Raw genomic sequence first — 15,291 nt, forward strand, 5'->3', positions numbered from 1 at the left:
ATAAATAGCATGCCCATAAACATGGGTTTATAGTTTCTTCTTTATGCAGTTGTCTTTTATATCAAATAGGGGGAAAAGGAGTTACAAACAAAATGTACACTACTTTTATAATTACCTACGCAGTTACATTTACCTGTTTTTTCTTTCATGTGAATGCAAATTACTGTCTCATGCCCTCTCTTTTCAGCCTGAAGGACTCTCTTTAGTACTTCTTGTAGGCTAAGTCTTTAAGCAATGACTCTCTGTTTTACCTGAGAATGTCATCTCTCCTTCATTTCGGATAGATAGTTTTGATAGAGAATTATTTACAGTTTTTCTTTCAGTGCTTTGTCATCCCAAAGCCTTTGGATTCCATTGTTTCTGATAAGAAACCAGCTGTTAATCTAAGAATCATTGTTATTTGAGGAGCTGATTCTCTTGCCACTTTCAAAATTCTCTTTGTCTTTGACAGTTTGATTATGATAGGCTGTGGTATAGAGTTTACCCCACTTGGAGTTTATTGAACTTCTTAAGCGTGTTATGTTTTTCATCAAATTTACAAAGTTTTATCAGGGCATTATTTCTTCAAATATTCTTTCCTCCCCTCCTCTCTCCTCCTTCTCCAACTCCTATTATGCATATGTTGGTATACTTGATGGCATCTCATAGGTCTCAAAGACTGTTCATTTTTCTTCTTTCAGCTCTTCAAACTAGGTATTTCAACTGACCTTTCTTTGAGTTCATTGACTCTTCCTTTGGCCTACTCAAATCTACTGAAACCGTCTAGCGAACTCTTCATTTCCTACTGTTACTTTTCAGCTCCATCATTTATGTTTAGCTCCTTTTGATAACTTCTCTATTGATATTTGATGGAGCATCATTCTCCTGTTTGTTTAACTTTCAGTAAGTTCAAAGGTCATAATGCTTCCTAGGGACAGTTTCTGTTCATTTCTTCTCTGAAAGGGTCTTACTTTCTTTGCATGCCTCATAAAACTTTTTATGGAAAACTGGATGTTGAATATTACAATGTCGCAAATCTAGAAATCAGATGTTTCCCCTCCTTAGGATTTACTGTTAATATATACTTTTTCATTAATGACTTTTCTGAACCAATACCATGAAGTATTTTTTGTCGTGTGTGATCACTGACATCTCTGTTCTATTAGCTTAGTGGTCAACCAGTGATTGAACAGACATTTCCTTAAAAGCCTAGAACCCAAAAATTCTCCCAGTCTTTGAAGATGGGCTCTGTGTGTTGGGACATCCCTTTAATACTAACCAGGCAGCTTACAACTCTGCCTTAGCCCTCACTTCCAGACTACACAGAGCCCCAAAGTCAGCCAGAACAAACTTACAACCTTCTTAAAGTCCTAAGCCTGAGCTTGTGCACAGCCTGAACATGTATGTGCACAGCCATGACTGTAAATAGTCTTTGAGATTTCCAAAAATTTCCAAGTCCAAGTCCTCAAAGCCCTTTTTCCTCAAAGTATCTTATTCCCAGCCTTTCCTCTCAAGCTTTTTAGTCAGTCTATTTTTGCTCCAATTGTTGTCAGTGCCTCGGGCAGCAGTAACAAAGTATATATTTTTGACAAACACTCCCAAGGTTGTCACTTCAGTGAGATAAAGGAAAGTCTTTTCAATTAATCTTAAGGGAACCACCAGACAAATCAAAAAAATTACAGTCAACCCTTGAGCAACACAGGTTTGAACTGTGAGTCCACTTGTACATAGATTTTTTATGGTACAAATTGTAAATGTACTTTCCTTATGACTTTCTCAATATTTTCTTTTCTCTTATTTTTTCCCTAACTTATATATACAGTATTATGTAACACATATAACATACAAAATACATGTTACTCAACTTTTATGAGTAAGGCTTCCAGTCAACAGTAGGCTATTAGCAGTTATATTTTTGGGGAGTCAAAAGTTATACATGGATTTTCAACTGCACAGGAGGTACATGCCCCAACCCCCATGATGTTCAAGGGTCAACTGTAATTATAATGTGTTGTGAATGAGGTCTATTTGGCTCTCTCTGGTACCAGTACCAAGAACAACGGCTATTATTTTCAAGGCTACCACTGAGCTGAGGAACATGGGATGGGTACAGGGTAAGTTAAAATGCCACAAAGCTTGCTGTTCTTACCTAGATGCAGTGATTTTCTTGATTAATGCTCCCCTGGTTACTACAAACTTTTGGTTACTTTCCAGAGTCCTGAAAAAGATTCTGACAGTTTTTGACAATTTTGGTTGCTGTTGCTGCTTTTATGGAGAGATGGACTCTTGAAGTTCTTTTGAAGTTTTAACTGTTTTAAACCTAGAATTATGCTAAGTTGAGAAGATGTACTGCTATTTGTCTGCATAACAGGTTCCAAAGACCTCAATCAAGGAAATCTTATACTGCCTTAGTTTTAACTACTCAGGGACGATCTGCCCAAGCAGAAAGCCTTGTCATCTCTAACCTCCTTTTTTTTTTTTTTCAACGTTTATTTATTTTTGGGACAGAGAGAGACAGAGCATGAACAGGGGAGGGGCAGAGAGAGAGGGAGACACAGAATCGGAAACAGGCTCCAGGCTCTGAGCCATCAGCCCAGAGCCTGACACGGGGCTCGAACTCACGGACCGTGAGATCGTGACCTGGCTGAAGTCGGATGCTTAACCGACTGCGCCACCCAGGTGCCCCTCTAACCTCCTCTTTTATTGCATGCAAGCTACTGGCAAACTACTAAGTAAAACTGGCTTGAGATCCATTGTAAGAGATGGGGACTAAGGAAATATTCTGACTTCATTTAAAGCTCTCTGGGACTAAAACAACTTAAGAGAGAAAAAAACAAAACCAAAAGTCTTTGGCAATCTTTATATTTTCAAAGAGATCCACTGTGCAATGAACTCATTCTTTTATTTACTCTTATTCTCAAAATGGGCTTGACACAGTGGTTGATAACCGTTAAGTACATAGGTTCTTGTTTGTAAACCATAAAATACTGGGAAGAAACACTGAAACATAATATACAAACTTAGTGTTTAATTTTGGATCTGAATTCATGAACAGCAAGAGTGAAAAGAAAAACATGACCAATTATACTGAGTCTTAGTGTCAAACAGTTAAACAAAAACAGAGAAGGTAAAACATCCAACCTGGTCTTGAAGAAAAAAATTAGATAAATTCCTCAACATTCTAATAGTAAAAGCAGCAGAAAATCTTTCAAAGGTGTTTCTCAAAGTGTCCCTCTTCACCGCAAGTCAAGAGCCTAACACAAAGCACAACTCAGAAGAAGAAATTCTATGAGAAACTAGACTTTTACTGTTAGTATACAAGGAGAAGCAGTAATCATCACTTACTATCTGTGTCTAATGGAGTCTTTAAATATATATATTTTAAAAGTCATCTTACAAAAATTTCACAGGAAAATAGTGAAAAACAACTTTATTCAAATTTTTAATAAGTATTGAAATATAACAAGACCAAATATTCATCCCCCACTAACCAGTTTTTTAAGTTTATATATAACCAAAATGAGCCACATTCTCTGAATTGTTCACTATCATGAGTAAATGTGAGACATATCCATCTTATAAATCTAATAACTCCTGATTTTAAACACATCTTCTAATAGGTTCTAACTTATCATTATTTCTTCTAACAATTGCATTGTCAAAATGCAATGCTTTAAATCTTAAAATTCTGAAATATTTAATGGCTCATAATTTGTTGAAGAAAGGATGGGCATCTTCTTTGATCCACAATTTGCAAAACACTGTCATTTTTAGATTTATAAAATTATTTAGAATAATCAATCCAATTAATTTGTTTCATTTCTACACCTACTGCCTTCTAATTACCTGTATACACACCCACTTTCAGCAATGTCCACTTTTGAAGTGTCTCAATTTTAAAAGAATAACAGGAAAGAATACCAGCATTTTACTACATCTTCAAGATTTTGTCACCAAATACTGTATTTACTCCTCCTTGTTAAATAACTAAATGGGTAGGAGTACCATATTTTCTTTTGTCCTTAGAAATAAACTGTTCAATCATCAGTTTTTTAGTATGAGAAAATTCACCTAAGACAATATCATCCAAAGAATCAGTCTGAGACTTTCCTTTTATGATCAACTTCACCATCATAATTAGAGTTTAGAATGTGGCTATTTGCCTCTTTATATTCATTTTCTGATTCATACAATAATTATGAAACTTGTTCCTGTCAATTTTCTTCTCTTTGCAATTATAAACAAAATATAACAAAATATGAATTCCTAATTCTGTTCAATATAAGCAAAGAGCAGACCATAAAGATGGTGTCTTCAGTCTCCTTTTACACTTCTTGAAAGATAAAATAATCTTTTGGATGATGCAATATGAAAACTGTAGGATAACACAATGGCAACTAAGGTACACAGGCCAAATTTGGGCCACAACCTATTTTCATATGACCTGTGAGCTAAGAATAGTTTTTACCCTTTTAAAGGGTTGTTTAAAGAAGAATATGCTACAAGGGTGCCTGGGTGGCTCAGTCGGTTAAGTATCGAACTCTTGATATAAGTTCAGAGTGTGATATTGTAGTCATGAGACAGAGCCCCACACTGAGCATGGAGCCTGCTTGGGATTCTCTCTCCCCCTGTCTCTGCCCCACCCCTGCTCACCCACGCACACATTCTCTCAAAATAAATAAATAAACATTTTTAAAAACTAATATGCTACAAAGACCATATGTGGCCCACAAAGCTTAAAATATATACTATCTTATTCTTTACAAAAATGTTTGCTAAAATCTGCACTAATTCCATCATCCATTTTCTTCTTCTTCTTCTTTTTTTTTTTTTTTTTTTTTTTGCATAGTTGAGAGTAATTGACAAGTAATGAATAATTCCTTGGATGAAAGAGCAAACTGTGTCATGATGGAGGAAAAATAAGGTTACTAATAACACCAAATTCATTTTAAATTTGTAAAATGGTCCAGTAGATCCATATGGTAACTTCAAGATACAATGACTTTTAAAAATATATAAGCAAATGTACTATTCTTTAGAAGACCTCTACAAAAGAATAAAACTCATGAAATATCAGTCTAAGAGTTCTAAATACCCTAAAAAGGAAACTAAAAAAGTAAAAGTGAGTCCATTGGTGAAGATATGAAAGCTGTGCATGGCGACAAAGAGATGACTAAAGAAAGCACTTATGCTAAAAGTAAGTAATTCACTGTAAAGTGGCATTTGAATATGACATATGCAAAAAAACTACATAAAATGGCATAATTATGCCTGCGTAAAAGCCTTGTTGATATTGGATGTAAATATTTAGAAATCAGTAATCTATTTCTAAAACCTCTATGCTTCATTTCCATCGATAGCCTCACAAGCCTGAAATTACATTTTTCACTCATGCATAGTTCAAAAGCAATGTGACTATCAAAGGTTTATCAACAATAAATATTTTAACCAGATAAACATGATAATGTATCTGACATTATAATACATCTAGAATTTGCATGTCTGAAATGTAGTTAAACAAGCAATATTTACCAAGTTCATCACTTGGTAAATATTCCAGTATTTAATAAAGTCCATCATTGTGCTGTATACATTCTAAAGCACATACAGTAAAAGATACAAATGGAGCTTACAATCTAATGGGAGCAGTAACAGATACTTAATCTTTCTGAATAGGCTTCATTTTCTGGGCAATTTTTAAGATATTTCCTAGATCTTTCTATAAAAAGAAAGATTTTATAAAAAGGTAATAACCATTTCTTGAGTACCAACTATATGACGGGTACTATATGCATTTTGCATTTGTTATCTCTAATGCTCACAAAAACACTTGCACTGTAGCTATTATGATATCCACTTTACCTGAAATCCCCTCTGAAGTTAAATAACTTGGTCAAGATTACACAGCTAGTAATTGGGTTCAAAACAGGTCTATCAAACTCTAAAGTTGATACTCATTCTAGTTCATTATCCCACCTGCTTATACCAATCCATGACATGAACTCTTCACTGATTTTTACTCATTTCTTAGTTCACAATAAGCCATTCAAGAAAGCAAGTCAAGAAATGTTAGGAAGTAAAAGGTTCCCTCCCATTTTGGCTCACAAGCTCTATTTCATATCAATAGACTAATAGTATCATCTTGAACTCGTGTTGTCCTTTTTAATCCCCTTGACAAGCTCAACCCAATTTTAAAACAAAAACTAGAATAAGTTTAAAAGTTTCTTTCTGGCAACTGAGCTAAATGAAATTAGAGGAGACCACATAGGTCATGTGCAGAGAAAGCCAAAGTGAGGACATTAAAATATGGCAAGCCCAAAAAGAACAGAATTATAAAGAAATTCAAATGATGATTTATAATAAACTTTAAAAACATTTCTTAAAAATTCCTCTTGGGTACTAAGCCTTTCTTCACAGTTATTTTTAATGTCATGGTCATGAAAAAGAAAGGCTGAGCAACTGTTCCAGTTTGAAGACTAAAGACAATTAAATGCAATGTATGATCCTAACTGGATCCTAGATGAAGGCAATAATGCCTGTTACTAAAGGCATTATTAAGAAAATTGGTAAAACTTTAATGTATACTGTATGTTACACAAGAGTATTGTATTAATCTTAAATTTTCTGAATTTGATAGTTATACTATGATTACATAAGAGAATACCTTTGTATTCTGATGTATTTAGGAGTAAAGGGGCATAATATCTACAACTTATTCTCAAAAGTTTCAAGAAAAAAGAAAATACACACACACATGTATACAGATCTCCAGATCTATATGATAAAATGTAGCAAAACTGATAAATGTCGGGAGAAGAATGTAAGAAATTCTTTGTACTATTCTTGTCATTTTTCTCTAATTTTAAAATTATTTCAAAATAAAGTTGTTTTAAATCTCTAATGCAAAAAAGAATTTTTAAGTATTTGTTTTAAATCCCTAATGCAAAAAAAGAATTTTTAAGTATCGGAACAGATACTTTTGGAATTTCATTTCAAACTAATACAATAAGGCCAGGGTAGAAAGACAGAAAGGTAGGTAGGTAGGTAAAATCCCACTACAAGGTGCCCAATTTACCCTGAAGGTCTAAAATACTAAAATATCACCTTTTCTCATAATAAGAGCATTCTACAAAGCTCTACTCCATTATTTAATTCAGATAAACAAATGATCCCTCTCCTTTACACCACAGGTGATTTAAACAACTATTTCTTATTCTTCTATTAATTACAATCACATGTTAAAGTGCTACAAACAAAAAAAAATATTTGTAAAGTTCCACGTATATTTTTATTACATCTGACCTAATGTCCTACTCCCCCACCTGCTCTTCCAATCTTGGCCTCTTCTGTTTCCCATCCTCCACATAATTCTCCACTGCAGATGTCACTGGAATTCTCCCTGACTGAGGCATTGAACCATTTCCTCATTGTCTCGTGAAACACTTTACAAATAGTTAACCTACAGAGAAAAGGAAGGTTTTAAGTTGAACTCTGTGTGTATGAAAGAGTATGTGGATGTGGTTTAAACAAACTCTTCAAATAGTATATGAACTCTACAAAGATTTACCTTTGACAGATATGTGCATATTAAGTATGCATAAATGTACATAATATATATTCAGTTCTATATTTTCAGTAAGAGAAACTGCTTCCACCTTCCAAATTTAGAATCAAAATTTTAAACATTTATTTAAAAGATATTGTACTCATGCTCCTTACAGATGATGAACCAAACCTTCTTAAAGTGAACATTACATAGCACCTCATTATTCACAGTTGTTACAGGTTTTAACAGATGTTTAAGTTATTATAAATGGGACACTTGCACTTAGTTGACTTACTATATGAATGCTGAGTTTTCTTAATCATCTTACAGTTTAATGATACTAGACAATACTTACAGAATTCAGGTAAGATAATTGAAAAAAAAAAACTCAAAAAGCACTGTGAGATCAGACAATATTAATACGAAACTAGAAAGAAATAAGTATATGTGGAAAATGGATTTCAAATTACAGATACTTTCTATGTTAATGAAAGGATACACACATCAAAAAAAAAGAAAAAGAAAAACCACCTATCTCCCAAAAGAATTCAAAAAAATTAAAGATGCAGCCCACTGAAAAATTCCCAGTACAACCTGGACTTGATCATGAAATGCTTCTTCAAAGCAAAGCAAAGGTGAGTAAATAATCCTTTTGTCTCTGGTATTCAACTCTGAAAGCTATGAAAATTCTGAACTCTGAGGAAAATGTGCAGAGTATTTACAACAGACCTTTAGGCTTCAATTATCCAGATCTGACTCTCTCTCACATGCTATTTAAAACCTGCAATACTGGGGTGCCCGCATGGCTCAGTCAGTTGCGCATCTGACTCTTGATTTTGACACGGGTCATGATCCCAGGGTCATGGGATCAAGCCCCACATCGGGCTCCACGCTCAGCGTGAATTCTCTCTCCCTTTCTCTCTCTCTTCCTCTGACCCTCTCCCCCATTTGCATGCTCTCTCTCTCTCAAAAAAGTAAGACAAAATTAAATTAAAATAAAATAAAACAAACAGAGCCGCAATGTTGAATTGTGTTATGAAGAAGATAACAATAGGAGATAAATATCTTTAATTCAAAATAAGTCACAAAATGTGATTTTTTGCCACATGGTTTTTGTCATTATATTCAGAATTTCACTGAGTAGGCTGACATAGAAAGTAATACTAGAGATGAGGCTTTATAAAATGACAAGATCCAGTTTTGTAGTTGTCAAATACAGAATGTTTATTGTTAATATTAATTTATAGTACACTGTGAAAAGTTAACAGTGCATATTATAATCCCTAGAGGAAACACTAAAAATCTAATACACCTTTGCGAAAAAAAAAAAAAAAATCAAAGAAATATGGATTTAAAATAATCCAAAAGGTGGCCATAAAAACCCCGAAGAACAAGGTAAAAATTTAAACCTAGCATATCTATAATGTTAAATATTAATGGACTAAGCATTTCATTTAAAAGGCAGAGATTGAAAGAACAAGTTTTCAAAAAGCAGCACTTAACTAAATACTGTTCACAAGAAAGAGGCGCCTGGGTGGCTCAGTTGGTTGAATATCCAACTCTTGATTTCAGCTCAGTTCGTGATCCCAGGGTCAGGGGATCCAGACCCAAGTCAGGCTCCGCACTGAGAATGGAGCCTGCTTAAGATTCTCTCTCCCTCTGCCCCACGCCTCCCTTCAATAAAAGAAAAAAAAAAAAAAGTAAAAATGCAGAAAAAATATAGCACATGAACACTAACCATAAGAAAGCCAAAAAAGCTATATAAATTTTAGACAAAGCTGACTTCAGACAGGAGCATTACCAGAGATAAAGGGCATTTCGTATAAATGAAAGGGACAATTCATCAATCTTATACATTCATAAAACAGAAAGAGAGAACAACTGTTATGCATTTTATTTTTCTTGCCTCACTGCTCTCTTTACTACCTGTATCCAACATGGTACTCAAAGGCCGGGGCAATGCACTAAGGCAATAAAAAGAAATAAAAAGCATCCAATTTGGAAAGAAAGATGTAAAAAGACTTTTTCAAAGACATTACAATCATCTACATAAAACATCGTAGGTAGCTACTAGAATAAGGGTGTTTAACAAGATGGTCAATATATGCTACTCTTTCCTTCATTCTTTAGGGTACAAAGTCAATATACAAAAATCAGTTGTGTGATAACGAAATGCTATTCAGTGAGGAGCAACAGAAACTCTCATTCCTTGCTGGTGGGAATGCAAACACACACAGCCACTTTGGAAGACAGTTTGACAAGATTCTTATAAAACTAGACATACTCTTACCCTAAGTCCCAGCAATCACGCTTCTTGGTATTTACCCAAAGGAGACGGAAATTTCTATGCAGACAAAAACCTACACATGGATGTTTAGAGCAGCTTTATTCATAATTGATTAGGTAAATGGATAAACTGTGGTACATCCAGACAATGGAATATTTTTCAACACTAAAAAGAAATGAGCTATCGAGTGAAAAAAATCAATCTGAAAAGGCTACATACTGTATGATGTCAAATACATGACATTCTGGAAAAGGCAAAATCAGAGAGACAATAAAAAGTCAGTGGTTGCCCAGGACTCAGGGTTAGGGGAAATGTGAGATGGGCGAGATGAATAATAGGTAGATTTTTAGGACACTGAAAATACTGTGTAATATTTTAACTACAGATATACATCATTAAACATTTACCCATATACATAGAATGTACAACAAGAGTGAACCCTAAGATAAACTGGACTTTGAGTGGTTATGATGTATCAGTGGAGGTTTATCCTTGGTCAAAACAAAACAAAACAATCATTCTGGTGAATGATGTTGATAATGGGGAAGCCTATGTCTGTGTGGGGACAAGGATATATGGGAAATCTGTGTACCTTCTCTCAATTTTGTTGTAAACCTAAAACTGCTCTAAAAAGAATAAAGTCTTAAAAAAAAAAATCAGTTGTACTTCCATACATAGCAATAAAACAACTGAAATGTAAAGGATGTTCAGACTTAAGAAAAAAAAAAGCCGGGGCGCCTGGGTGGCGCAGTCGGTTAAGCGTCCGACTTCAGCCAGGTCACGATCTCGCGGTCCGGGAGTTCGAGCCCCGCGTCGGGCTCTGGGCTGATGGCTCAGAGCCTGGAGCCTGTTTCCGATTCTGTGTCTCCCTCTCTCTCTGCTCCTCCCCCGTTCATGCTCTGTCTCTCTCTGTCCCAAAAATAAATAAACGTTGAAAAAAAAATTTTTTTTTAAAAATTAAAAAAAAAAGAAAAAAAAAAGCCAAAATGTCTAATAAGAAATAGGTAAATCAAACCATAATTTATCAACAAAATGTAATACTATACTATCATTTAAAACAGGTAGAAAATAAAGAACCATATCCTCTACATCAATGTTTCTGAAAGCCTTTTAACTCATGTCATCATCTTATCCCTTTATTTCTTCTTTTTTTTAAATTTTTTTAAGGAGGCTTCACACCAGGCCAGAACCCCAGTTGGGGTTTAACTTACAACCCTGAGATCAAGACCAGAGCTGAGATCAAGAGTTGACACTGAACCAGCTGAGCCACCCAGGCTCCCCTCATCCCTTTAAATAAATATTAAAAAACTCATCTTTGATGAGATCTGAGATTGATGAGAATCAATCTTTCTAAATCTCAAGATTCTCATCAGGAAAATTAAGGAGTGGATTAAATTATTTTTAGGCCTGCCAGTCTAATATCCCATGGCTTACTCTGTTATAATACTTGGCAAGGATATGCTCTATTAGTTTTTTTTATGTAGTACCAAGTACACTGTACCTTTATTACGACTTTCTAAAAACTGCCATGAAAATCATGATCCATTATCCACATTCAGTACCCTTTCTCCGGGCTTCCTACACCATTTGTTTTAAAGGCCTTTTTAATCCAGGAATTCAGTTCCAACTTCTAGGAGTTTCTTCTACAGAAATACAGTGCTAGAAAATATGTACAAAGATATGTGTAAGAATATTTATTGTAGCATTGGTAGTAAAACAATTTAAAACAATGGAAACAACCCAAATTTTCATCAATGGGAATTGTTTAATTAAATTAGGGTATTTATTGCCATATAACATTCAACAGTTTCGAAGAGGTAGATCTATACATAATACCCCAAAATTAACAGACTCTCTTCTTTGAGCAAAATATTGTAACTTCTCTGAAATCCAGCCTCTTAAAAACCAGACACTAATAATACCTCCTTCTAGGGACTGCTGTTAAAGATTAAATAATTAATACACGTGAAAGCCTAGCTCAATGCACTATACAAACAGATATTCAATATATGTTACCTTTCCTTCATCCTTCAATCATTATAAAATCTTCCTAACTGGTTTCTCTTGCTCTAATCACAACAGATTTTCCAAGCCATTTCAGACAATAACTTTCCTAAAACATCATTTAAAAAAGTATCAATCTCAGGGCACCTGGGTGCCTCAGTCAGTTAAGCATCCGACTCTTGATTTCGGCTCAGGTCATGATCTCAGGGTTGTGAGATAGAGGCCTATTGGGCTCCACGCTGAGTGTGGAGCATGCTTAAAATTCTCCCTCTCTCTGCCCCTCTCCCCACTTGTGTGCATCCAGGGGGCCTGGATGGCTCAGTCGGTTAAGTGTCAAACTTCGGCTCAGGTCATGATCTCATGGTTCATGGGTTCAACCCCCACTAATAGCACAGAACCTGCTTCAGATCCTCCGTCTCCTTCCCTTTTTCCCTCTCCACTGCTCATGTTCTCGCTCGCTCTCTCTCTCAAAAATAAACATTTAAAAAAGTAAACAGTAAAACTCAATAAAATACAAAATATCACTTTCTTGCTAAAAACACTTGCCTAACCAGAAAAAAATTGAAACCCCATATAGCTACACCATCACACAACAGCTCCATTTTACCTTTAAAACCTTACCCCAATGACACTTCTCAGATAGGAGCCTATTATGACACGCTTCAAAGTCTGCCACCTAACTGACATTTGTATGTGCAGTGCATATTACTACCTTTATGACTTTGATCATCTCCAAATGCAATTCTCATCCTCCTACTGCCACCCTATCCAAACCTATTCATACTTCAAATACACACTCAGTCTCATCTTCCACAAAGCCATTTTAAATTATCTCAGCTTACTAATTTGTTTCCTCTGAAAACTGTCTTGGAGTGATTTTAATATTCACACACACACACACACACACACACATACACACACACACACACACACACACACACACACACTCAGATCCTAACTGAAAGCAGTCATCACTTGACACATACATGCTAAGAATGAAGATTTTCAGTAATTAGTTGAGCAATACAACAAAGTCTAAATTACGTAAGCAGGAACTTTTTTATTTAAACAAGTATATAAACAACTATAATTATTATAATTAATACTAAATTAATAATTTAGTATTAAATGCTTAAAGTAATTCCTGGTATATTTCCCAAGCTTTCACAATGTAAATAGACAACTTGAAAATAATGGTATAGAATTAATGACTAATAGATTCCTTATGCTGTACTTTTCATCTCCATGACCTATTGTATAACTGGAAGTTTGTACCTCTTAATCCCCTTTATCCATTTTGTCCATCCCTCCACCCACCCCCCGTCTTGTAACCACCAGTTTGTTCTCTATGTTTAAGAATCTGTTCGGGCACCTGGGTGGCTCAGTCGGTTAAGCATCTGACTTCAGCTCAAGTCATGATCTCACAGTTCATGAGTTCAAGCCCCATGTTGGGCTCTGTGCTGATAGCTCAGAGCCTGGAGCTGCATCAGATTCTGTGTCTCCCTCTCTCTCTGCCCCTCCCCCACTCATGCTCTGTCTGTCTGTCTCTCTCTCTCAAAAATTAATAAACATTTAAAAATTTTAAGAAAAAAAGAATCTGTTGTGTGTGTTCAGTTGTGTGGTTTTTTAAGATTCCACATATAAGTGAAATCATATGGTATTTGTCTTTCTCAGCCTTATTTCTCTAAGCATAACATCCTCTAGGTCCATCCATACTATTGCAAATGGCAAGATCTCATTCTTTTTTATAGCTGAGTATTATTCCGCTGTGTGTGTGTACACATACACATCTTTATACATTTATCTACTGATGGACACATGGGTTACTGGCATATGAAGCTTCCAGATGAAAAGTATAGCATAGGGAATATAGTCAGTAATGTAGCAACATTTTATGGTTAACAGATGGTAACTGTACTTATCTTGGTGAGCACTGAGTATTGTGTAGTACTCTCAAATCAATATTTATACACCTAAAATTAGTATAATATTCAATTAAAAAAAAAAAAGAATACAAGACAGTCCCTGAAAAAGGAAGTTAGAGGCACAGTGTGAAATGGGAATCCAAAAAAGCAGCAGCTCTCTCAAGACTGGACATCTACATAGCTTGAAGGGGAAAGGAGTAAATATTGAATCAACCCCTAACATGAGTGAACAGCCTAGATAAGTCAGCGTCTACTTCATTTGATGTTCTGCTTTGGTTTGATTTATAGTGTTTGGTTTCTGCTAACCAGGGGCCTTTTGTTTACAACCTGAAATATTTTGTTCAGTCAGAGTTGCTAATGGGGATAAGGGGGCATGATTAAAGACACAGAAGGAGGTGCCAAAAAAGAGCAATAGAAGAAAAAACACTAGGAAATGCTTTCGAGTTACATCACACATTATACAGCCAATAGTCACTGGAACCTCAAAGCAATATATGAAGATAGGAAAAGAAAATCATGGTATAGCCAAAGACCCATAGTACCTACAGATACTTTTAATGTAAGTTCCATAAAACAAGTTTTAATTTTGTTAATATTCCTTTGTATGTGCCAATTTAAGTTGGTATACACTTCTACTAAAGAGAAGAATCTCTTTATAGAGGGAAGAATCTCTTTATATAGAACTCTCAGTATTTCAAAATTTTTACTAATTTTTTGGTTAAATATCTCTTTCACATTATAAAGACCAAGGACAGCATCTAAAGACAAAATTACAAGAGACTCATGTAAAGAAACTTCCCATATTCTCCAATTCTCTAACCACCAAATCATATCTCCTAAGTTTGTGCTTTTTTTTTTTTTTTAGGATTTCTATATCCCACGTAGGTGGGGATGAAGGGAGGAAGGGAAGATTATTTTTGTTTCTTTTTTTTTTTAATTTTTTTTTTTAACGTTTATTTATTTTTGAGACAGAGAGAGACAGAGCATGAACAGGGGAGGGGCAGAGAGAGGGAGACACAGAATCTGAAACAGGCTCCAGGCTCTGAGCTGTCAGCACAGAGCCCAACGCGGGGCTCGAACTCACGGACCATGAGATCATGACCTGAGCCGAAGTCAGCTGCTTAACCGACTGAGCCACCCAGGCGCCCCTATTTTTGTTTCTTAATATCAAACCCTTCATTATGTATTTTCAAGTTTAGCCCTATCCTACTTGTTAACCATAACCCCCAGATTGTTCCAGAAAAATGTATTCACCATATAACTCCTTTCAGACCCCAAGAGTCACAAAGAATCTTTTCTCAATCAAAATAAAACTCACAGTAACTGGCTTCAAGACTCCCTATCAACTGCAATTCTCCCAACAGAGCTCTCTTAACCTGCCCCAACAAGGACTGTTCAGTGAAAAATTAAGAAATCTTTCATTATCTAGCAGAAAACTGCACAGTGCCAAAGTTTCTTAAAATGAAATTTTTTGAGGGGCACCTGTGTGGATCAATCAGTTAAGCCTCCGACTCTTGATTTTGGCTCAGGTCATGATCTAACAGTTCATG

General features: G+C 35.2%; 1 protein-coding gene across 1 annotated transcript in view; it reads right to left on the reverse strand.

Annotated features, from left to right (window-relative positions):
* Nucleotides 1-15,291, reverse strand: part of HIKESHI (heat shock protein nuclear import factor hikeshi) — a 42,865-nt gene that overhangs the window by 11,327 nt on the left and 16,247 nt on the right. The gene's annotated exons all lie outside the window — the stretch shown is intronic.

This window comes from Prionailurus bengalensis, chromosome D1 (assembly GCF_016509475.1).
Source record: "Prionailurus bengalensis isolate Pbe53 chromosome D1, Fcat_Pben_1.1_paternal_pri, whole genome shotgun sequence".
In the NCBI taxonomy this organism is placed as follows: Eukaryota; Metazoa; Chordata; class Mammalia; order Carnivora; family Felidae; genus Prionailurus; species Prionailurus bengalensis.